Source organism: Triticum aestivum, chromosome 4B (assembly GCF_018294505.1).
Source record: "Triticum aestivum cultivar Chinese Spring chromosome 4B, IWGSC CS RefSeq v2.1, whole genome shotgun sequence".
NCBI classification, from domain to species: Eukaryota; Viridiplantae; Streptophyta; class Magnoliopsida; order Poales; family Poaceae; genus Triticum; species Triticum aestivum.
The window spans coordinates 586,052,809-586,078,073 of NC_057804.1; positions in this window are offsets into that span (position 1 = coordinate 586,052,809).

A 25,265-nucleotide genomic window follows, 5' to 3' on the forward strand; every position below is an offset into this window, starting at 1 on the left:
AGGTGTAGGTTTTGCAGCATGCTTGACGGACTGCTATTAAATTCCGGAGATTGAAGTGTGCAAATTGAGCAACGATTACCATATCATGGTGCACAACATTGATTTTTTTCGAGGGTACGCAAAATGCGTACCATAGCTTTATAGAAGAAGATAAAGCAATATACAAGAGATTTTAGATGTTGCCATCAACCACAAGCCGGTTGAGGGGACACACACTCCCACTCCACTCACTAAGCTAACTCCTCACAAAAGATCGCTCACTCCTCTCCCTCCAGCTATCGCCCACATGTGAAGCTCATCAAGAATCTTGTTGACTAGTTCCACAACCGAAGATGGGGTGCGTGCCGGGCGGAATACACGATCATTTCTTTGCTTCCAAGGGTGCCAACATACTAAAATCACAAAAGAGTCAAAAGCTTTCTGGCTGTCGTTGGCAATCCTCTGTCGGGTGCCTCCCCACTAGTGCTCCAGAATGTCACCAGTCATAGGAGCTAAGCTAGGTCCAAGTCTCGTCCTGGACAACACCATGTGCCAAACTTAACACGAGAAAACACACTGGACAAGGAGGTGGTCGGCTGTCCAAATCCTATACTGGATAGCCAGCCATAAGAATATCTTGCAAGTAAGTGGTGCCCAACATTTCCAAATCCACTTAGCAAAGATAACACTGATTGAGCCTTGGAAAAACATCTGATAGGCGGAGGCCTAGGTGTAGACTTGTTTTGCATTCCATGGAAAGATTGCCTCGTCTTGCAGGTTGGGGTCCAACCGAGCAGCCAACACATGCTCCAGAGCGAAATGAATTGCACCAAACCATCTATAGAGAGGTCTCCCGAGATGTCCAACATCCATCGTTGGTTGACCAAACCCTCCTTAACTATTCTTCTGTTGGCAGTCTGTGCGCGAACAACACCCCATACTTCCGGCGCGACCTCCTTGGCCGACACGCCTCCCATCCATCTATCTTTCCAGAAGAGCGCCTTGGCTCCATCTCCAACTTTCCAATGAACTAAGCTATCGAAGGCAGCTTGAACTTGCGGGTCCTTAGTCATGGGAAGCCCATGCCATGGGCGACTCGTGTCAGTGCGCCGCAACCACTCCCACCTCAATCTTAGAGCTAGGCCCTGGCGATTTAGGTCAAGCAGCCCAAGTCCACCCAGCTCCTTGGGTCGGCACACTCTCTGCCAAGCAACCAAGCAGTTCCCTCCATGAATCTCCTCAGTTCCTTCCCAAAAGAAAGCACAACATCTCTTGTTGACTTGCTCAATTGCCCATTTAGGAGCATCCGCGATGATTAAGTGGTGCGTCGGCCACGCCAAGACCACGTCGTGAACTAGGACCGGCCGCCCAGCTCTAGTAATGAGACCCTTTTGCCATCCCGGCATGAAGTTCAGAATGTTGTCCACCACCAGCTGCCATTCCGAGCGCGTTAGCTGCCATATGGAAAGTTGGAGGCTCAGATACTTGCAGGGAATGTTTTCCAATCGCCCAGCATCGCCGCCTGGACAAGATCCTTGTCTCCCTCTTCCTCTCTGATCAGAATTTCCACCGATTTTTCATAGTTGATGCGTAGTCCCAAGGCGCTCCCAAAGATGTGCATAGCCTCTCTGACGAACCGGAGATCAGAGGTAGTAGGACCGATGAACAAAACGACATCATCTGCATAGATAGAAAGTCGTTGCATCAGCGTGCAGCCCGGCATTTTTCTCAACACATTGCACTCCTGAGCTTTGGTAATGAGGGGTGTGAGCATGTCCATAGCAATGATGAAAAGAAGTGGAGAGACGGGGTCTTCTTGGCGCAGTCCTTGAGCATGCACAAACTTCTGACCGGCGTAGCCGTTAACCACCACAGGAGATGAGGACGAGGATAGCAGAGTAGATATCCAAGATAGCCAGGTATCCGAGATGCCCTTGGCTCGAAGGACTTCGAACAAGAAAGCCCAAGACAGACTGTCAAAAGCCTTCGAGATATCCAATTTAAGCATGACTCCTTTGGCTCTATGACGATGAAGCGACCGTGCCACTTGCCTGACAAGAAAAAGTTGTCATGCTAGTTCCTCCCCTTAATGAAAGCCGACTGGTTGGACTGCACCAGCTCGTTCATGCGAGGCCTCAACCTGTTGGCCAGGAGCTTGGAGCCAAGTTTAGGCAAGCTATGAACCAAACTAATGGGTCTGAAATCTCCCACCTGGAAGGCTCACCACTTCTTAGGGATGAGTGTGATCAGCGCTTGGTTGAGGCACCCAAAGCCATGGCCATTGCCAAGAAACAAGTGGTGAAGAGCAGCTATCACATCTCCTTTGATAACACTCCAAGACTTCTGGAAGAACAAACCAATGAAGCAATCCGGGCGAGGTGCACGATCAGTGGGCAACTCTTTAATGGTTTCCACACCTCATCCTTCATAAACAATGCGTCATGGTTATCCAAATTGATGGGGTGGACCCCGAGAAAGTCTAAGTCCACCGTGTTATCGCGCTCTCGAGCCTTGCCCAATAGGTCTTTCTAGGTTTCAAAGAAAATATGCTCTTTACCGAGCTGATCCGTGATCAAGTTCCCCTCATGCGAGATCGCCGGGATGAAGTTCTTCATCTTTCTCCCGTTCGTCATGAGGTAGAACAACTTCGAGCTCACATCACCCTCCTGCAGCCATCAGATTCTAGATCGTTGGCGAGCAATCGTGTGCTCGAGCGAAGCTAGCCCAAGGGTGGCCAACTTCAACGTCCTCCTGAGCCACTGTTCTTCGTCCGACAGCTGGCGCTTTTCCCGCGCCACGTTGATACATCTCCAACGTATCTATAATTTTTTATTGCTCCATGCTACTTTATCTACTATTTTAGGCAATATTGGGCTTTATTATCCACTTTTATATTATTTTTGGGACTAACCTATTAACCGGAGGCCCATTACAGATTTGTTGTTTTATGCCTTTTTCAGTGTTTCGATGAAAAGGAATATCAGACGGAGTCAAAACGGAACGAAATCAACTAGAGAAGCTATTTTTGGAAGGAAAGCAACCTGATGGACTTGGAGTGCATGTCAGGGGAGTCCTGGGCTGCCCACGAGGGTGTGGGGCGCGCCCCCTGGGCGCGCCCCCTGCCTCGTGAGCACCCCGGAGGTCCACTGACATACCCCTTGCACCCATATATACCTACGTACCCTAAAACTTCCAGAACAGAAGATAGATCGGGAGTTCCGCCGCCGCAAGTCTCTGTAGCGACCAAAAACCAATCGGGACCCTATTCCGGCACCCTGCCGGAGGGGGATCCCATCACCGGAGGCCATCTTCATCATCCCGATGCTATACATGACGAGGAGGGAGTAGTTCACCCTCGGGGCTAAGGGTATGTACCAGTAGCTATGTGTTTGATCTCTCTCTCTCTCTCGTGTTCTCTCTCGTGTTCCCTCTATGGCATGATCTTGATGTATCCCGAGCTTTGCTATTGTAGTTGGATCTTATGATGTTTCTCCCCCTCTACTCTCTTGTGATGAATTGAGTTTCCCCTTTGAAGTTATCTTATCGGATTGAGTCTTTTATGAGAACACTTGATGTATGTCTTGCCATGATTATCTGTGGTGACAATGGGATATCATGTGCCACTTGATGTATGTTTTGGTGATCAACTTGCGGGTTTCGTGACATTGGGAACCTATGCATAGGGGTTGGCACACGTTCTTGACTCTCCGGTAGTAGCTTTGGGGCACTCTTTGAAGACTTTTATGTTGGTTGGACGAATATGAGATTGTGTTATGCATATCGTATAATCATGCCCATGGATACTTGAGGTGACAATGGAGTATCTAGGTGACATTAGGGTTTTGGTTGATTTGTGTCTTAAGGTGTTATTCTAGTATGAACTCTTTTATAGATCGATCCGAAAGAATAACTTTGAGGTGGTTTCGTACCCTACCATAATCTCTACGTTTGTTCTCCGCTATTAGTGGCTTTGGAGTGACTCTTTGTTGCATGTTGAGGGTTTGTTATATGATCTATCTATGTTATTATTGTTGACAGAACTTGCACTAGTGAAAGTATGAACCCTAGGCCTTGTTTCCTACCATTGCAATACCATTTACGCTCACTTTTACCACTTGTTACCTTGCTGTTTTTACAATTTCAGATTACAAATACCTTTATCCACTATCTATTTTGCACTTGTATCACCATCTCTTCACCGAACTAGTGCACCTATACAATTTGACATTGTATTGGGTGTGTTGGGGACACAAGAGACTCTTTGTTATTTGGTTGCAGGGTTGTTTGAGAGAGACCATCTTCATCCTACGCCTCCTACGGATTGATAAACCTTAGGTCATCCACTTGAGGGAAATTTGCTACTGTCCTACAAACCTGTGCACTTGCAGGCCCAACAACGTCTACAAGAAGAAGGTTGTGTAGTAGACATCAAGCTCTTTTCTGGCGGTGTTGCCGGGGAGGCAAGGTAAAGGGTAATCACACTCCGTCAACTAAGCTCTTTTTTGGCGCGGTGAGTGCTTGAAGGTATATCTTTAGATCTTGCAATTGAATATTTTTGTTCCTTGTTTTAGCACTAGTCTAGTTTATAAAAAAAATTACAAAAAATGGAGTTGAGTTTGTCTCATACGCTTCACCTTTTTAATATCTTTTGTGAGTATGATGGAAAGGATAATTGTTCTCAAGTGCTAGAAGAAGAAATCTATAGAATGTTTGGAAGTAAATATTTGAATGATGAGCATGATTGCAATGTTGTTAGTATGAATTCCTTCAATATCCATGATGTTAATGATATGCAAAGCCACAAGCTTGGGTAAGCTATGTTTGATGGAGATGATATTTTTTGTCCCCCAAGCTTTGATGAGCAAATTTACTATGATGAAAGCATGCCTCCTATCTATGATGATTATTGTGATGACACGTATGCTTTAAAGAATAATGGTAACCATGAAACATGTCATCTTGATCTTAATTTTCAATCACATGATAGTTATTTTGTTGAGTTTGCTCCCACTACTATTCATGAGAAGAAATTTGCTTATGTTGAGAGTAGTAAATTTTCTATGCTTGTAGATCATGAAAAGAATGCCTTAGGTGCTGGTTATATTGTTGAATTCATTCATGATGCTACTGAAAATTAATATGAGAGAGGAACATATGCTTGTAGGAATTGCAATAATATCAAGTTTCCTCTCTATGTGTTGAAAATCTTGAAGCTATGCTTGTTTTACTTCCCTATGCTAGTTGATTATTGTTCCCATAAGTTGTTTGCTCACAAAATCCCTATGCATAGGAAGTGGGTTAGACTTAAATGTGCTAGCCATATTCTTCATGATGCTCCCGTTATGTTTCAATTCTTATCTTTTATGTGAGCATCATTGTCATCATCATGCCTAGCTAGAAAGGCATTAAAGAAAAGCGCTTGTTGGGAGACAACCCAATATTTATCCTTACTGCTTTTGTGTGTCCACATGATTATGCTACTGTAGTAATCATGTTTTATAGCTTTTGTTTCAGTAAAGTGCCAAGTAGAACCTTTGGGAAGACTTGGGTGAAGTTTATGTGATCTTGCTGTGAAAAACAGAAACTTTAGTGCTCACGAGATTAGCTGCCATTTTTTTACTGGAGAGTGTTTTTAGGTTGATTCTTTTTGAAGATGATTAATAGACAAATTTCTCACGTCCAGCAATGTATTTCATAATTTTTGGGGTTCCATAAGTATACGTTTGATACAGATTACTACAGACTGTTCTGTTTTTGACAGATTCCGTTTTCATTGTGTTGTTTGCTTATTTTGATGCATCTATGGCTAGTATTAAGTGGTATGAACCATAGAGATGTTAGAATACAGTAGATATTACAACAATATGAATTTAGAATGAGTTCATTACAGTACCTAAGTGGTGGTTTTATTTTCTTATACTAACGGAGCTTACGAGTTTTTGTTTTGAGTTTTGTGTGGTTGAAGTTTTCAAGTTTTGGGTTAAGATTCGATGGACTATGGAATAAGGAGTGGAAAGAGCCTAAGCTTGGGGATGCCCAAGGCACCCCAAGGTAATATTCAAGGACAACCAAGCAACTAAGCTTGGGGATGCCCCGGAAGGCATCCCCTCTTTCGTCTTCGTTCATCGGTAGCTTTACTTGGAGCTATATTTTTATTCGCCACATGATATGTGTTTTGCTTGGAGCGTCATTTTATTTTTCTAAGTTTTTGCTTTCTGTTAGTTAGAATAATGTTTTGCATCTTTAGTTTCAATAAAAAATTCAAGGATAGCCTTTGCCATGCTTATTTTGCTAGTTTACATGTTGCTGTTTGAAAACAGAAAGTTTACCGCTGTTGCAAAAATTCCCTAGAAAAGTCAGAGAATGGTATAACGTTGAATCTTTTTGCATATTAATATATGATAAATTTATTACAGTGGGAATTTTAGTTCATAATTTTTGGAGTCATGGAAGTATTGATACCCTTGCATTCTTTACAGACTGTACTGTTTTGGCAGATTGCTGTTATGGTTGCATTGTTTGCATATGTTTGCTTGTTCAATGATTCTATTTGAGGATAGGAGTATTAAATATTCAGAGGCATTTAGTATTCAATGTTGAATAATAATATTAGTGATTTGTTACAGTAGAATATGATAAGGTTTTGCATTGGTTTATACTAACCTATCTCACGAGTTCTTGTTGAGTTTGTTGTGAATGAAGCTTTTAATAAAAAGAAGAGAAACCATGATATGAGAGGAATTAAGGAGACACAAAAGTTCAAGATTGGGGATGCCCAAGGCACCCCAAGATAATATTTCAAGAATTCTCAAGCATCTAAGCTTTGGGATGCCCCAGTAGGCATCCCACCTTTCTTCTTAAACAACTATCGGTTAGTATCAGTTGAGCCTACGTTTTTGCTTCTTCAAATGAGTTGTGATATCCTTGAAATGTAGTTTTCTTTATCTTTGCTTGTTGTTTGAATAAAGTGTCAAGATCTGAAATTCTTTAATGAGAGAGAGCCTTCATTTAGTTGCATAATTATTTAGCTACTCATTGATCTTCACTTATATCTTTCGGAGTAGTTTGTCATTTGCTCTAGTGCTTCACTTATATCTTTTAGAGCATGGTGGTGGTTTTATTTTGTAGAAATTGCTAGTCTATCATGCTTCACTTATATTATTTTGAGAGTCGTTAATAGCATGGTAATTTTCTTAATGATAATATACTTGGTATTCAAGATATGTGAAACTTTCTTTTGAGTGCGTTGAATACTAAGATAAGTTTGATGCTTGATAATTGTTTTGAGATATGGAGGAGATAATATCAAAGTCGTGCTCGTTGAGTAATTTTGAATTTGAGAAAATGCTTGTGTTGAAGTTTGCAAGTCCCGTAGCATGCACGTATGGTTAAAGTTGTGTAACAAATTTGAAACATGAAGTGTACCTGGCTTGTGCACCCTTATGAGTGGCGGTCGGGGACGAGCGATGGTCTTTTCCTACCAATCTATCCCCTTAGGAGCATGCGCGTAGTACTTGATTTTTGATGACTTCTAAATTTTTTCAACAAGTGCATGAGTTCTTTTGATTAATGTTGATTCCATGGATTATACGCACCCTTTCACCCTTCCATTATTGCTAGCCTCTCTTGTGTCGTGCAACTTTCGCCGGTACCATACACCCACCATATACCTTCCTCAAAACAGACACCATACCTACCTATCATGGCATTTCCATAGCCATTCTGAGATATATTGCCATGCAACTTTCCACCATTCCTTTCATATGACATACATTACTTTTGTCATATTGCTTTTTGCATGAACTTGTAGTTGACATTGTATTTGTGGCAAGGCCACCTTCATAATTTTCATACATGTCGCTCTTGATTCATTGCATATCCCGGTACACCGCCGGAGGCATTCATATAGAGTCATATTTTGTTCTAAGTATCGAGTTGTAATTGTTGAGTTGTAAGGAAAATAAAAGTGTGATGATCATCATTATTAGAGCATTGTCCCAGTGAGGAAAGGAAGATGGAGACTATGATTCCCCCATAAGTTGGGATGAGACTCCGGACGAAGAAAAAAAGAGTGTCCATAAAAAAAGAGAGAAAAGGCCCAAAAAATGAGAGAAAAAGAGAGAAGGGACAATGCTACTATCCTTTTACCACACTTGTGCTTCCAAGTAGCACCATGATCTTCATAATAAGAGAGTCTCATATGTTGTCACTTTCATATACTAGTGGGAATTCTTCATTATAGAACTTGGCTTCTATATTACAATGATGGGCTTCCTCAAAAGTGCCCTAGGTCTTCATGAGCAAGCAAGTTGGATGCACACCCACTTAGTTTCTTTTGTTGAGCTTTCACATACTTATAGCTCTAGTGCATCCGTTGCATGGCATTCCCTACTCACTCACATTGATATCTATTGATGGGCATCTCCATAGCCCATTGATACACCTAGTTGATGTGAGACTATCTTCTCCTTTTTGTCTTCTCCACACAATCCCCATCATCATATTCTATTCCACCCATAGTGCTATATCCATGGCTCACGCTCATACATTGCGTGAAGGTTGAAAAAGTTTGAGATTATTTAAGTATGAAACAATTGCTTGGCTTGTCATCGGGGGTATAGAAGTTGGGAACATCTTTGTGTGACGAAAATGAAGCATAGCCTAACTATATGATTTTGTAGGGATGAACTTTCTTTTGCCATGTTATTTTGAGAAGACATAATTGCTTTATTAGTTTGCTTGAAGTATTATTACTTTTATGTCAATATGAACTTTTGTCTTGAATCTTATGGATCTGAATATTCATGTCACAATTAAGAAAATATACATTGAAATTATGCCAAAGTATCACTCCGCATCAAAAATTCTTTTTTATCATTTACCTACTCGAGGATGAGCAGGAATTAAGCTTGGGGATGCTTGATACATCTCCAACGTATCTATATTTTTGATTGCTCCATGCTACTTTATCTACTGTTTTAGGCAATATTGGGCTTTATTATCCACTTTTATATTATTTTTGGGACTAACCTATTAACCGGAGGCCCAGCCCAGATTTGCTGTTTTATGCCTATTTCAGTGTTTCGAGGAAAAGGAATATCAGACGGAATCAAAACGGAACGAAATCAACTGGAGAAGTTATTTTTGGAAGGAAAGCAACCTGATGGACTTGGAGTGCACGTTAGTGGAGTCCCGGGCTGCCCATGAGGGTGGGGCATGCCCCCTAGGCGCGCCCACTGCCTCGTGAGCACCCCAGAGGTCCACCGACGTACCCCTTGCACCCATATATACCAACGTACCCTAAAACTTCCAGAACAGAAGATAGATCGGGAGTTCCGCCGCCGCAAGCCTCTGTAGCCACCAAAAACCAATCGGGACCCTGTTCCGGCACCCTGCCGGAGGGGGATCCCATCACCGGAGGCCATCTTCATCATCCCGGTGCTATCCATGACGAGGAGGGAGTAGTTCACCCTCGGGGCTTAGGGTATGTACCAGTAGCTATGTGTTTGATCTCTCTCTCTCGTGTTCTCTCTCGTATTCCCTCTATGGCACGATCTTGATGTATCCCGAGCTTTTCTATTGTAGTTGGATCTTATGATGTTTCTCCCCCTCTACTCTCTTGTGATGAATTGAGTTTCCCCTTTGAAGTTATCTTATCGGATTGAGTCTTTTATGAGAACACTTGATGTATGTCTTGCCGTGATTATCTGTGGTGACAATGGGATATCATGTGCCACTTGATGTATGTTTTGGTGATCAACTTGCGGGTTTTGTGGCATTGGGAACCTATGCATAGGGGTTGGCACACGTTCTTGACTCTCCGGTAGTAGCTTTGGGGCACTCTTTGAAGTACTTTTATGTTGGTTGGATGAATCTGAGATTGTGTAATGCATATTGTATAATCATGCCCACGGATACTTGAGGTGACAATGGAGTATCTAGGTGACATTAGGGTTTTGGTTGATTTGTGTCTTAAGGTGTTATTCTAGTACGAACTCTTTTATAGATCGATCCAGAAGAATAACTTTGAGGTGGTTTCGTACCCTACCATAATCTCTACGTTTGTTCTCCGCTATTAGTGGCTTTGGAGTGACTCTTTGTTCCATGTTGAGGGCTTGTTATTTGATCTATCTATGTTATTATTGTTAAGAGAACTTGCACTAGTGAAAGTATGAACCCTAGGCCTTGTTTCCTACCATTGCAATACCGTTTACGCTCACTTTTACCACTTGCTACCTTGATGTTTTTACAATTTCAGATTACAAATACCTTTATCCACTATCTATTTTGCACTTGTATCACCATCTCTTCGCTGAACTAGTGCACCTATACAATTTGCCATTGTATTGGGTGTGTTGGGGACACAAGAGACTCTTTGTTATTTGGTTGCAGGGTTGTTTGAGAGAGACCATCTTCATCCTATGCCTCCTACGGATTGATAAACCTTAGGTCATCCACTTGAGGGAAATTTGCTACCGTCCTACAAACTTGTGCACTTGCAGGCCCAACAATGTCTACAAGAATAAGGTTGTGTAGTAGACATCACACGTCCAACCGAAAAATGATCCAATTCGCGATCGCAATCTGCAGCTTCATATTGCCCATCTTCTTCTTCCCCCGAACTGTCAAGTAGCGCCCTGTGTTCCTGAGCAAGAGATCCAGACGCTTGAAAGGGTCGTGCATGCCAGGGTTGCATACCCAAGCATCCCTCACAGCCACTGTCGGTGTCAAAACCGGCGGATCTCGGGTAGGGGGTCCCGAACTGTGCGTCTAAGGCTAATGGTAATGGGAGACTGGGGACGCGATGTTTACCCAGGTCCAGGCCCTCTCGATGGAGGTAATACCCTACTTCTTGCTTGATTGATCTTAATGATATGTGTATTACAAGAGTTGATCTACCACGAGATCGTAGAGGCTAAACCCTAGAAACTAGCCTATGGTATGATTGTTGTTGTCCTACGGACTAAACCCTCCAGTTTATATAGACACCGGAGGGGGCTAGGGTTACACAGAGTTGGTTACAGAGAAGGAGATCTATCATCTGAATCGCCAAGCTTGCCTTTCACGCAAAGGAGAGTCCCATCCGGACACGGGACGAAGTCTTCAATCTTGTATCTTCATAGTCCAACAGTCCGACCAAAGTACATAGTCCGGCTGTCCGGAACCCCCTTATCCAGGACTCCCTCAGTAGCCCTTGAACTAGGCTTCAATGACGATGAGTCCGACGCGCAGATTATCTTCGGCATTGCAAGGCGGGTTCCATCTCCGAATACTCCAAGGTAAATTTCGAACACTTAAGTCGTGTCCGGCTCTGCAAGACAAATTTCACATACCACCGTAGAGAGAACAATAATCCACAAATCTAATATGCTGACAACTCTCCGTAGCGTGAAATCACGCCATGGCCCGGCCATTATTCGAACCGTTTTTTTACAACCAGCTACCGCACACATTGCGAGGCGGTTTCCTTGGCACGTCTTGTCGAAGCAGAGATCGTGTCCCCATTATCGCGGGATCGTCATCAATACGGGTATGGGTAACCCCACCATTCCTGTTGGCATGACTCCGTGTTTTTAGGTAAGTCCCAAACGGTTACGCTGGGGACGCTTGATATCCTCCCCCTTTATAGAGGGGTCAAGGCCTATCCCTTTCTTACCACGCTTGTGCCTTTCTGCCTCTCGAGTTCCAACACCCGAGGCTCAAGCTTAGGCACTCCGGATCTTCAATCATGTCCGGATCCAACCTTCAAGGTCGGTGGATGGCCTCCTGTGTCACATAGGAGGACATTGCGAAGCTCAGGGAGGCCAGATATTTGACCGCCGACGTTAAGCATAGGCTTCCCGCCCCTGGGCAGGTCATCCCCACTCCCGAACACAACGAGAGTGTTGTATTTATTTCTCACTTCCTCCGAGGCTTGGGCCTTACTCTTGATCCCTTCATGAGAGGGCTCATGTTCTATTACGGGCTAGATTTTCACGATCTAGCTCCGGATTCCATCCTCCACATCTCATCGTTTATCGTCGTGTGTGAAGCCTTCATCCACATCACCCCACACTTTGGCCTATGGCTCAAGACCTTTAATGTGAAGCCGAAGGTGATTGAGGGGCGACACGTGGAATGAGGAGGCGCCGCAATAAGCAGAAATGCAGATGTTCCATGGCCAGAACGTTCCTTCCCGGAGGTGTCTGATCTGTGGCAACGGAGGTGGTTTTACGTCACAACTCCCCGAGGCACAATGTGGGTGGCTGCCCCTGCCTTCCGTCCGGGCCCTCCGCCTCAACTGGCATCGTGGGCCAATGTGGGACTAGACTGGGGGCCTGCTAATGATGTACCGACATTGCAGAGCCGTATTCGGGAGCTTCTTGAGAGGGATATCGATCTTGTCAAAATCATTCAGGTAATGCTAGTTCGGCGGATCCTGTCGTGCAAACGTCGGCCTCTCCGGATGTGGGAGTTCAATCTGAAAGGTCCGCAAACCATTCAACACTTCTTCGGCATGAAACTCGAAGGGATGTATAAGTTATTCCTCGGACCACAAGTAAGGTGTCCGGGTACCACCGAGGATGCGGGCCTAAGATGCAACCGCCCAGATACCCAAGTAAGTAACCCTGTAACCGAACACTTTGCTTATGTTTAATACAACATTATTCTGAAAACCTGTCCGCAGCCAGGATTGGCTCAACAAGGCAGAGAGGATCAGGTGTCCGGCCCCACTTCTCGAAGGCTCGCCTAATCCGGCAATAGCCAGGATGCTTAGACGTGCATTAAGCCAAGTGCCCTTGGGGAAAGGGGAAGAGAAGAATAGAGAAGCCGAACTCCACACATTGCACATCCAAATCGGGGGAATTACTGTCTCCATGAAGGAGGATAATCGGGGAGGTTTTTCCAGGTTTCCTCCCCCCGCGGGAAGAAAAGGGCTGCCTCCGAAGACATGGAGACGGAGGTGCCTAAGCAAGGGAAGAAAGTTTCACCAGGGGGCCCTGCCCCGAAGGGCGTCCTCACCACACCGTGCCCGCAAACGGGCCAGCCCTCCACCAAGCTGTAAGTTAATAAACAAGAAGCTATTGCTTTTTCCTTTGAGAACAATAACCAGGATCTTTTTTTTGCAGTCCGGCTAGTAGCTTGTCTCAACAGGGTTCGTCTTTGGGGGATCTTCTTCCGGAGATGATGGAGAGTGATACCCCACCAGCCTCTCCGCCCCATGGGGCAGGCGACCCGGAGGTGTCGTCACGGAGGAGTCCAGATCCGCTGAGGCCGGAAGCTAACACTTCGGCCGCCCTGAGCCCGACGCGTTCGGCTCCCATGGAGGGCAATGAGAAGGGTTCGGGACAGTCCGGTGCCCGGCCGAACATACTAACGGGCCTCCTGGAGCAAGCTGCTCTCTTGGAGGAGCACCATACGCTAATGGGTACGGTGTTGGAGAAGATTTCGTCCGCCACGAGCAGGTTAAATGAAGCTTTTGGAAGCTTGCTCAAAGGCTTTGAGGTACGCGATGAAATACGCAATTTTTGGTTGTACCGCATGCGCTAGGTGCGCTCCGTATAGATAGTAGCCCCTGAGACTCTGGTTTCCAGCCCTAGGCGGCAAACGGAGGATCACACTCTCAGGTAATGATCATACTGCATTTATGCGCAGGTTGCTAAGGGTCCGACGGTAGACCGGACCTCTGAATTCACCGAACTGAGGCGACAAATTGATGTGGTGGATGCCGACATGATGCTTGTAAACAAGCGGCTTGACGAGTCATAGAGTATGTGCTCATTCTTTCCTCATTTGATTAGGAAATATTAAGAGGATTGGAATATTAATATGGTATGATGTGGCTGCACGTGGAGCTGCTGCCATTGAGGTCCTGAGGGCGGAACTTGCCCTAGCCAAGGAACAAGCCCGAGCTAGCAATGGGGCTGCCATAAAGGCAGCCGAAGACTTGAGAGCCGAACAGGCTGCTCATCGCCGAAGCGAAGAAAAGATAGCCGAGATGGCTGTGGAGCTGAGGGATGCCGTTGGCTGATATGAGCTTCTCGAGAAGGAGAATCAGGCAAAGGTGGCTGACCTGAAGAAGGCCCTGGATGCGGCTAAGGAGACACGCTCTGAAATTAGAGACGCGCGGGAGGAACTTCGACAAGCCGGAGAAATCGCGGCTGGAAGCCCTTATTTGTTGCGGATGAAGTTCTTAGATCCAAAGTATGCTCCTTTGGATCGGCTTTGGAGCGCTGTAGATGAGTATGCAGACTTGGCGAAAAGTACGACTGATGCGACCAAGTTATTCAAGGATCATAAACATAATGAAATAGAAAGGCTGTTCTGGTCGCAATTTAGCGCTCCAACACGCTCATTGCCATTGAGTGAAAGGATGTCCGCTATAGCCGAGCTCCATAGGTTGTCCGGTCTTGCAATGAGGTCTGTAATAGACCATCTATGGCTGAAGGGACAAATGCCGGACAGTTACTTTGGTTTAGTGCAACAATTATTTGGCACCGTATCGAGAATCGATGCCATGAAAAGGTCGGCGTGCATAGAGGGTGCACGGATGGCTCTTGCCCGTGTTAAGAAATATTGGGCAGATATGGAGGCCAACAGCATTTCAACCCAGAGTCTGGCAGGAAGCCAGGACCCAGCCGAGCACTATTTTGAGCAGGTCATAGAAGGTGCCCGTATAATAGAGGCTCAGTGCTCGAAGAATGTCATGTTCGAGTGACAAGTCGATTAATTGTAAACAATTATGTGTTAAATATAGAGGCTGTGTTTATACTTTTGCCTGAAAGTGTTATAATGCCTCCTGCGTGGCCATTTATGTATGCATATAACTTGAAAGTTAGCAGTCGTTGGCTTTAGCCCCCACGCATATAATGTGGGGGTATTCGAAAAACTATGCATAATCACACTTGATCCAACGTCTTGGTCCATTAAGGAGGTGATCGCACGTCGAACCAGGCAACCGGACTATGTAGATGTAACACTTTCACTTAGCCATAGGAGTTTAATGGTGGGGCTACTATGTAGCCCCTAGTACTTCCGCGTGCATCCAGATAGGGGCGCGTATGTACATGACCGGGAAACAGTCCTTCGTTAATGCGGACGAATCCTATAGATTCCGATGAGTCTTCAAGTGGTTGACCAGTCTCTCACTGTATCATGACAGTCAGTTTTCGGCTTTCTCTACTAAGGCGCTCATCCAGAATAACCAGGGCACAATCGTAGTAGTTCTCCTTTGGCCGCCTTAGCCGATAGAATGGAACATAAGGCAGCAAACCCAGGAGCTGGGCAAACCCAACATTTGACCAAAGAAATCATTCGGAGCTGATGTATATAAGGCCAAACTCGCGACGCCGAACACTCCCGAAGGTATTCTGACTTTATAACATATACTGGGCTGAGCAACGCCCTTGATTATGAACCCTGTATTTCCAGGTACGTGCATTGATCTGTCGTGGTGAAATGCCTATAACGCCAGTATCCGCTGTGGGTGTGTTGAATACTCACGGGATGTCAAGCAACAAAAGACAGTAAAGAAGGTTTACACAGGGGCTTAATCTAAAGAGAAACCTTTGAGCAAGGCCCTGCTGCACGTTTGCGCGTTTGTCTCCGTTGTGCCGTATCCTGGAAGGGTGTCGCATGAATAGTGTCTGTAAAAACGAAAACTCATGTAAAAGAGTAAGCGTGCGAGAAGTTGGTTATTCTCAATGGATGTTAGAAATATAAGATATTGGCCTATTAATAAGGCAAGCTGAATTGTGGGCTTTATTACATGTTTGCAGCCCCTGGTACCATTTATGGGGATATATGTATGGCGCCCAACTCAGGTTTATCCGGGCTGTTGTTGACCGTGGTGCACTGGACTCGACTAACCGTGTCTGTGGTCTTAACGATCAATCTTGCATTCTGATGGGAGAGGCCGCTTAGTGTACGGCTACGAGAGCCGCTGTATACCGCTCTGTGTTTCCGCTAACAGTTATGACGCCACGTGGACCGGGCATCTTAAGTTTAAGGCAGGCGTAGTTCGGTACTGCATTAAAGCAAGCGAAGGCCGTTCTGAGTAATGCATGATAACCGCTGCTGAAGGGCGCGATGTCGAAGAGTAGTTCCTCGCTTCTGAAGTTGTCGGGAGAACCGAATGTCAACTCTAATACAAGGAAGCCCCAGCAGCGGGCCTCCGTGCCTGGTATCACTCCTTTAAAGGTGGTGTTACTTTGGCTTATTCTGGATGGGTCTATCCCCATCTTGCGGACGGTGTCTTGATATATCAGATTAAGACTACTGCCGCCGTCCATTAGGACTTGAGTTAGATGGTATCCGTCAATTATTGGGTCGAGCACCAAGGCAGCCGATCCTTCGTGCCGGATACTGGCCGGGTGGTCCCTGTGATCAAAAGTGATCGGGCAGGCCGACCAGGGGTTGAATTTGGGGGCAGCGGACTCTTTGTGAGTTGCGTGGACCATGTTTACTGTTTTGACTTCTTGTGGGAATTTTTTCTGTCCCCCAATGTTCGGCTGGCGAGGCTCACCCTCGTCTTCACTTGGCGTTTCCCTTCCCTCGTGTTCGGCGTTTAACTTGTCGGCCTACTTGAAGACCCAACATTCTCTGTGAGTATGATTTGCAGGTTTTCGGGGGTGCCATGGATTTGGCACAATCTGTCCAGGACTTTATTCAGGCCGGACGGTCCCTCTTTGCTGCCTTTAAATGGCTTCTTTCCTTGACCGGGTCGAGAGCCCCTGAATCCGGTGTTGACCGCCGTGTTGTCCGGACTTTCTTCATTGTTCCGACGCTTGTTCTTATTGCGATGTGGCTTCCCGTTGCCATCTCGAATTTCGGATGAGCCTGGGTCACTGGTGCCTCTACGGGCCAACCAGTTGTCTTCGCCCGCACAAAAGCGGGTCATAAGGCTTGTTAAGGCCGCCATCGTCCTTGGCTTTTCTTGGCCGAAGTGTCTGGCCAGCCACTCGTCCCGGATACTGTGCTTAAAGGCCGCTAGGGCTTCGGCATCCGGACATTCAACAATTTGATTCTTCTTAGTGAGAAATCTGTTCCAAAGCTTGCGGCTTGACTCTCCGGGTTGTTGTATTGTGTGACTTAAATCGTCTGCGTCCGGAGGTCGGACATAGGTCCCTTGAAAATTGGCCCTGAAAGCGTCCTCAAGTTCCTCCCAGCTTCCGATTGAATTTTCGGGAGGCTTTTCAACCAGTGCCGAGCTGGCCCTTTCAACTTGAGGGGAAGGTATTTGATGGCGTGGAGGTCATCCCCACGAGCCATGTGGACGTGGAGGATAAAATCTTCAATCTAGACCCCAGGGTCTGTCGTTCCGTCGTATGCCTCTATGTTCACGGGTTTGAATCCCTGTGGAAATTCGTGATCCAGCACCTCATCGGTGAAGCACAGAGGGTGCGCAGCCCCTCTGTATCTGGACATATCGTGGCATGCTGTCGGCTATTGTTGCGTCCGGTGTTGATTCCAAACTGGTATTCGACCAGTGTCATCGTTTTGGTGACCATAATCCCGCGGTGGAGCATGTCCTCTGGATCCGTAGATAGACCTGGCCACACCGGCCTTTTTGTCCAGGAGCTTACGCAAATTGTGTGCGGCATTAGTGGCTACTTTATCGCGGCCATGAAGTGGTTGGTCCGGCCGAATGGCTGTATTTTTCTTTGGCTGAATGGGCTCTGCAGCCTCATCGTCGTGTTCCGGCAGCAGCTTGCATTTTGGGTAGCTCTTTGTGTGGCGATCGTCGCCACATTTTCCTTCAGTGTCTAGCACCTTATTCCATCTTCGGTTGAGCGTATCCTGCGCGGCTTTAAGCCTTTGCTTCTGCTTTTTTAGGCTCCTCGCCGTGGCCATAAGCCTTCTGCGGAGGTTATCTTGTTCCAAACGTTTTTCCGGGATGATGAATGCATCGTCAACCGGACTGTCCTCCTCTCCGGAGGCCGTTTGATGAGTTCGGCCCTCGGGATCGCTGTGATCGGGCGTCTGTTCAGTGTGGCCTGGCTCTTCTTGCTCCATCACTGGGTTCATATTGTTGCCTTTGGAGTCAACCGGAGTGTCATTTTTCCTTGCGCTGTTATCGCTATTTTTACTGTGACTGGACTTAGAGCGGCGCCTGCGCCGTCGTTTTTGCTTTTGTCCAGGGGGGTTATCCTCCATTATGTCCTTTTTGTCACCATTGTCCTCCTTAGGCATGTCCACCATGTAGATGTCATATGATGAAGTGGCGGTCCAGTGCCCCATGAGCGGTGGTTCCAGATCGTCCCCTGCATCGACGTCCATACCGTCGATGTCATCGGAGTCGAAATCAAGCATGTCTGTTAGGTCATCGACAGTGGCTATGAAGTGGGTGGTGGGTGGGAGGCGATTGTCTTCGTCGTTCGTATCCCACTCGGGCCGAACATAGTTCGGCCAAGAGTCTTCTGACAAAGAGAGAGACTTTAATGAATTTAGCACATCGCCAAAGGGGGGGTGTGATGTCTACTACACAACCTTCTTGTAGACGTTGTTGGGCCTGCAAGTGCACAGGTTTGTAGGACAATAGCAAATTTCCGTCAAGTGGATGACCTAAGGTTTATCAATCCATAGGAGGCGTAGGATGAAGATGGTCTCTCTCAAACAACCCTGCAACCAAATAACAAAGAGTCTCTTGTGTCCCCAACACACCCAATACAATGGCAAATTGTATAGGTGCACTAGTTCGACGAAGAGATGGTGATACAAGTGCAATATGGATAGTAGATAAAGGTATTTGTAATCTAAAATTATAAAAACAGCAAGGTAACTAATGATAAAAGTGAGCGTGAACGGTATTGCAATGGTAGGAAACAAGGCCTAGGGTTCATACTTTCACTAGTGCAAGTTCTCTCAACATTAATGACATAGATAGATCATATAACAATCCCTCAACATGCAACAAAGAGTCACTCCAAAGCCACTAATAGCGGAGAACAAATGAAGAGATTATGGTAGGGTATGAAACCACCTCAAAGTTATCCTTTTTGTTCTATCTATTCAAGAGTTCGTAGTAAAATAACGTGAAGCTATTCATTCCGCTCAATCCATCATAGAGTTCATACTAGAATAACACCTTAAGACACAAATCAACCAAAACCCTAATGTCACCTAGATACTCCATTGTCACCTCAAGTATCCATGGGCATGATTATATGATATGCATCACACAATCTCAGATTCATCTATTCAACCAACACAAAGTACTTCAAAGAGTGCCCCAAAGTTTCTACCGGAGAGTCAAGAACGTGTGCCAACCCCTATGCATAGGTTCATGGGCGGAACCCGCAAGTTGGTCACCAAAACATACATCAAGTGGCACATGATATCCCATTGTCACCACAGATAAGCACGACAAGACATACATCAAGTGTTCTCATAGAAGACTCAATCCGATAAGATAACTTCAAAGGGAAAACTCAATTCATCACAAGAGAGTAGAGGGGGAGAAACATCATAAGATCCAACTACAATAGCAAAGCTCAGGATACATCAAGATCGTGCCATAGAGGGAACACGAGAGAGAGAGAGAGATCAAACACATAGCTACTACTATATACCCTCAGCCCCGAGGGTGAACTACTCCCTCCTCGTCATGGATAGCGCCAGGATGATGGAGATGGCCACCGGTGAAGGATCCCCCCTTCGGCAAGGTGCCGGGAAGGGCTCCCAAGAGGTTTTTGGTGGCTACAGAGGCTTGCGGCAGCGGAAGTCCCGGTCTATCTTGATATTCGATGTTTTTAGGGTACGTAGGCTTATATAGGCGAAAGAAGTTGGTCGGGGGAGCCTTGAGGGGCCCACGAGAGGGTAGGGCGCGCCCCCCTGTCTCGTGGCTTCCTCGATAACCCCCGGCTTGCACTCCAAGTCTCCTGTATCATAATCTTTCCAAAAATCACGCCGCCGAAGGTTTCATTCCGTTTGGACTCCTTTTGATATTCCTTTTCTTCAAAATACTGAAACAGGCAATAAAACAACAATATGGGCTGGGCCTCCGATTAATAGGTTAGTCCCAAAAGTAATATAAAAGTGTATAATAAAGCCCGTAATCATTCAAAACAGATAATAAAATAGCATGAATGCTTCATAAATTATAGATACGTTGGAGACGTATCAGCATCCCCAAGCTTAATTCCTGCTCGTCCTCGAGTAGGTAAATGATAAAAGAAAGAATTTATGAAGTGTGAATGCTAGAGGTGCAGAAGTTTGATCAATGATAATTTCAATCACCTTTACTAGCATCGATATATGTCATAATAGTAGTTCATCTCATAAAACTATTCATAATCAAGTAACAAGCTATTCACATGTTAAAGCATAGACCATAAACTTTCTTGAAAACTAGCAAACTTCATTCTTAGTCATCAGTCAGAGCTTTAATTTAGCAAACTTCACATACTCAACTATCATATAGTCTTCTACAATTGCTAACACTCACGCAATACTTGTGGTTATGAAGTTTTAATCAGACACAGAGAAAGATAGGGGCTTATAATGTTGCCGCCAAACGTATTCACCTTTGGGTGATGTCAACAATAATAGTTCATGCTCACGTACATCCAATTGGATATATATATATCAGGATCACCCCACCACAAAGTGCTCGCCAAAGGATAAAATGAAAAAGGGAAAGGTGAAGATCACCTTGACTCTTGCATAAAGTAAAAGACATAAGGTAAAAGATAGGACCTTCGCAGAGGGAAGCAGAGGTTGTCATGCGCTTTTAGGGTTGGATACACAAAATCTTAATGCGAAAGAACGTCACTTTATATTGCCCCTTGTATATGGACCTTTATTATGCACTCCGTCGCTTTTATTGCTTCCATAACAAGATCGTACAAAGCTTATTTTCTCCGCACTAATACGTCATGCATATTTAGAGAGCAATTTTTATTGCTTGCACCGATGACAACTTACTTGAAGGATCTTACTCAATCCATAGGTAGATATGGTGGACTCTCATGGCAAAACTGGGTTTAAGGATATTTGGAAGCACAAGTAGTATCTCTACTAGGTGCTAGGAATTTTTGCTAGCATGAGGGGTAAAGGCAAGCTCAACATGTTTGAATGATCCATGACAATATACTTTAACTGAGATGTGAGAAAACATAACCCATAACGTTGTCTTCCTTGTCCAACATCAACTCTTTAGCATGTCATACTTAATGAGTGCTCACAATTATAAAAGATGTCTAGGATAGTATATTTATATGTGAAATCTCTCTTCCTTCAATATTCTTTCATGAATTGTTCAAATGACCAATACAATGCTTGCTAACCTTCAATAAATTTACAACCTCTACTTCTTAGATGTGAAGTCATTACTCCCCATGGGATAAGCAAATAAAACATATATAAATTCAGATTTATGACAATCAACTCATTCAACCATTTACTCATAGGATATAAGTGAAGCACACGAGTAAATGAAAAGCTACTCCAAAAAATATATAAGTGAAGATCAATGAGTAGCTAAATAACTGTGTAACTATGTGAAGACTCTCTCTCATTTAAGAATTTCAGATCTTGGTATTGTATTCAAACAGCAAGCAAAGCAAAACAAAATGACATTGCAAGGATAGCACAACTCATGTGAAGAAGCAAAAACTTAGGTTCAACCGATACTAACCGAAGATTGTTGAAGAAGAAAGGTGGGATGCCTACCGGGGCATCCCCAAGCTTAGATGCTTGATACTTCTTGAAATATTATCTTGGGGTGCCTTGGGCATCCCCAAGCTTGAGCTTTTGTGTCTACTTAATTCCTTTTTATATGTCGGTTTCCCTTTTTATCAAAAGCTTCATCCACACCAAACTCAACAAGAACTCGTGAGATAGGTTAGTATAAACCAATGCAAAACCTTATCATTTTCGACTGTAACAAATCACTAAAATTATTATTCAACATTTCATACTAAATGTCTCTGCATTTTCAATACCCCTATCCTAAAATAGAATCATTAAACAAGCAAACATATGCAAACAATGCAAACATAACAGCAATCTGCCAAAATAGTATAGTCTGTAAAGAATGCAAGATTCATCATACTTCCCTAAATCCAAATATTATAAGAAAAATACTACGATGTATAAGATTTATCAGAGATCATTATGCAAAAAAGATTCAACATTATATCACTCTCTGACTTTTCTAGGGAATTTTGCAACATCGCTAAACTTTCTGTTTTCAAACAGCAACATGTATACTAGCAAAATAAGCATGGTAAAGGCTATCCTTGACATTTTTATTGAAAATAAAGATGCAAAACATTATTCTAAATAACAGAAAGCAAATACTAACAAAATAAAATGATGCTCCAAGCAAAACACATATCATGTGGTGAATAAAAATATAGCTCCAAGTAAAGTTACCGATGAACGAAGACGAAAGAGGGGATGCCTTTCGGGGCATCCCCAAGCTTAGGCTCTTGGTTGTCCTTGAATATTACCTTGGGGAGCCTCGGGCATCCCCAAGCTTAGGCTCTTGCCACTCCTTATTCCATAGTCCATCGAATCTTTACCCAAAACTTGAAAACTTCATAACACAAAACTCAACAGAAAACTCGTAAGCTCCGTTAGTATAAGAAAATAAAACCACCACTTAGGTAATGTAATTAACTCATTCTTAATCCATATTGGTGTAATATATACTGTATTCCAACTTATCTATGGTTCATACCCTCCGATACTACTCATAGATTCATCAACAATAAGCAAACAACATATAGAAAACAGAATCTGTCAAAAACAGAACAGTCAGTAGTAATCTGTATCAAACGTATACTTCTGTAACTCCAAAAATCCTACCAAATTGGGAAGTCCGAAGAAATTTGTGTACCAATCCAGAGCAAAAAGAGTCAGATCAGAATCACGTTTCTGTTAATTAACAAAGCTAATTTCGTGAGCGCAAAAGTTTCTGTTTTTACAGCAAGATCACATAAACTTCACCCAAGTCTTCCCAAAGGTCTACTTGGCACTTTATTGAAACAAAAGCTATAAAACATGATTACTACAGTAGCATAATCATGTGGAACACACAAAACAGTAAGGTAAATATTGGGTTGTCTCCCAACAAGCGCTTTTCTTTAATGCCTTTCTAGCTAGGCATGATGATGGCAATGATGCTCACATAAAAGATAAGAATTGAAACATAAAGGAGCATCATGAAGCATATGACTAGCACATTTAAGTCTAACCCACTTCCTATGCATAGGGATTTTGTGAGCAAACAACTTATGGGAACAATAATCAACTAGCATAGGAAGGTAAAACAAGCATAGCTTCAAAATTTTAAGCACATAGGGAGGAAACTTGATATTATTGCAATTCCTACAAGCATATGTTCCTCCCTCATAATAATTTTCAGTAGCATCATGAATGAATTCAACAATATAACCAGCACCTAAAGCATTCTTTTCATGATTTACAAGCATGGAAAATTTACTACTCTCCATATAAGCAAAATTCTTCTCATTCGGAATGGTGGGAGTATCATAAGAGACTCGAATACTATAAGTTGTTTCCACATTAAAAGAGTAATGTTCAGAAAAAGGGTAACCATAATCATGACAAGTTTTATAAATATAATCATCACTACTTTTTATAGCATAAGCTTCATCACAATAATCATCATAAGTAGCAACTTCGTTCTCATCATAATCGATTGAAACCTCTCCCAAGATAGTGGAATCACTAAATAAAGTTGACACTCTTCCAAATACACTTTCATATTCATCACAATAAGATTCAACATCCTCAAAAATAGTGGGATCACTACTTCCTAAAGTTGACACTCTTCCAAACCCACTTTCATCAATATAATCATCATAAATAGGCATGCTATCATCATAACAACTTTGCATATCAAAACTTGGGAGGCTAAAAATATCATCTTCATTAAACATAGCTTCCCCAATCTTGGGACAAACATTAATTTCAGAAAATATATTCTCAAATATGTCATCCTCATCAAACATAGCATCCCCAAGCTTGGGTCTTTTCATATCATAAGCATAATCATTCTCATCATTAATAGTATGGATAGCACCAATAGTATAGCAATTATCATCGTCACAATGAGTAGTAGGAGCAATATCATTTGGGAGGGATACCTTTTTACCTTTGCTGCCCCTTCTCTTCCTTTTCTTCTTCACATTATGTGTGGGTTCAACCTTCTTTATTAATGGGATTGGTTGAATAAAAAAGCTCCTCCTCGTTACCTGAATCATCATAAGAAATAAAAGGAGAAGATTGGGAAGTATCTTCCCTTTGATTATTATTATCATCATCTTCTATTTGCTTTGTTTTCTTTAGGTAATTGGCAATATAAGGATTTTCAATGCAATTCACCGTACAATACATATAAATCTTCTCTAGATCAATATCAAGGAAATGCCCAAGATTAAACTTTGGAATAAGCTTAGTTGCACATTTCAATTCTTCATAACCCAAAAGCAAACTAAATTCATTGTAATGAGCAAGGGAGATCAAATCATCACAATTTTTTGACACGATTCGATCATGAAACAATTTGCATTGGAGAAGTAAATGATCACGTTCATTGCAAAGTTCACAACGGTAAAGATATCTTAAATTTTCAGCGCTAACATTAAGCCTTTCTTGAAACCATTTAGTTTCTAAATGCTTATGCATCTTGCAATATATATCTTCTCTATTCGGTATGTTCATGCAAACATGCACTCCACAAAAGTTGACATGCTCATAAGAGATATTTTCATCATGACTAGTGCAATCATCATTAGTACTATGAATATTCAAAGAGTTCATACTAACAACATTGCAATCATGCTCATCATTCAAAGATTTGGGGACAAACATTTTATAGATTTCTTCTTCTAGCACTTGATCACAATTTTCCTTACCATCATACTCACGAAAGATATTAAAAAGACGAAGCGTATGAGACAAACTAAATTCCATTTTTTTGTAGTTTTCTTTTATAAACTAAACTAGTGATAAAACAAGAAACTAAAAGATTCTATTGCAAGATCTAAAGATATACCTTCAAGCACTCACCTCCCCAGCAACGGTGTCAGAAAAGAGCTTAGTTGACAGGGTGTGAGTGCCGTTTACCTAGCCTCCCCGGCAACGGCGCTAGAAAAGAGCTTGATGTCTACTACACAATCTTCTTCTTGTAGACGTTGTTGGGCCTGCAAGTGCACAGGTTTGTAGGACAGTAGCAAATTTCCCTCAAGTGGATGACCTAAGGTTTATCAATCCGTAGGAGGCGTAGGATGAAGATGGTCTCTCTCAAACAACCCTGCAACCAAATAACAAAGAGT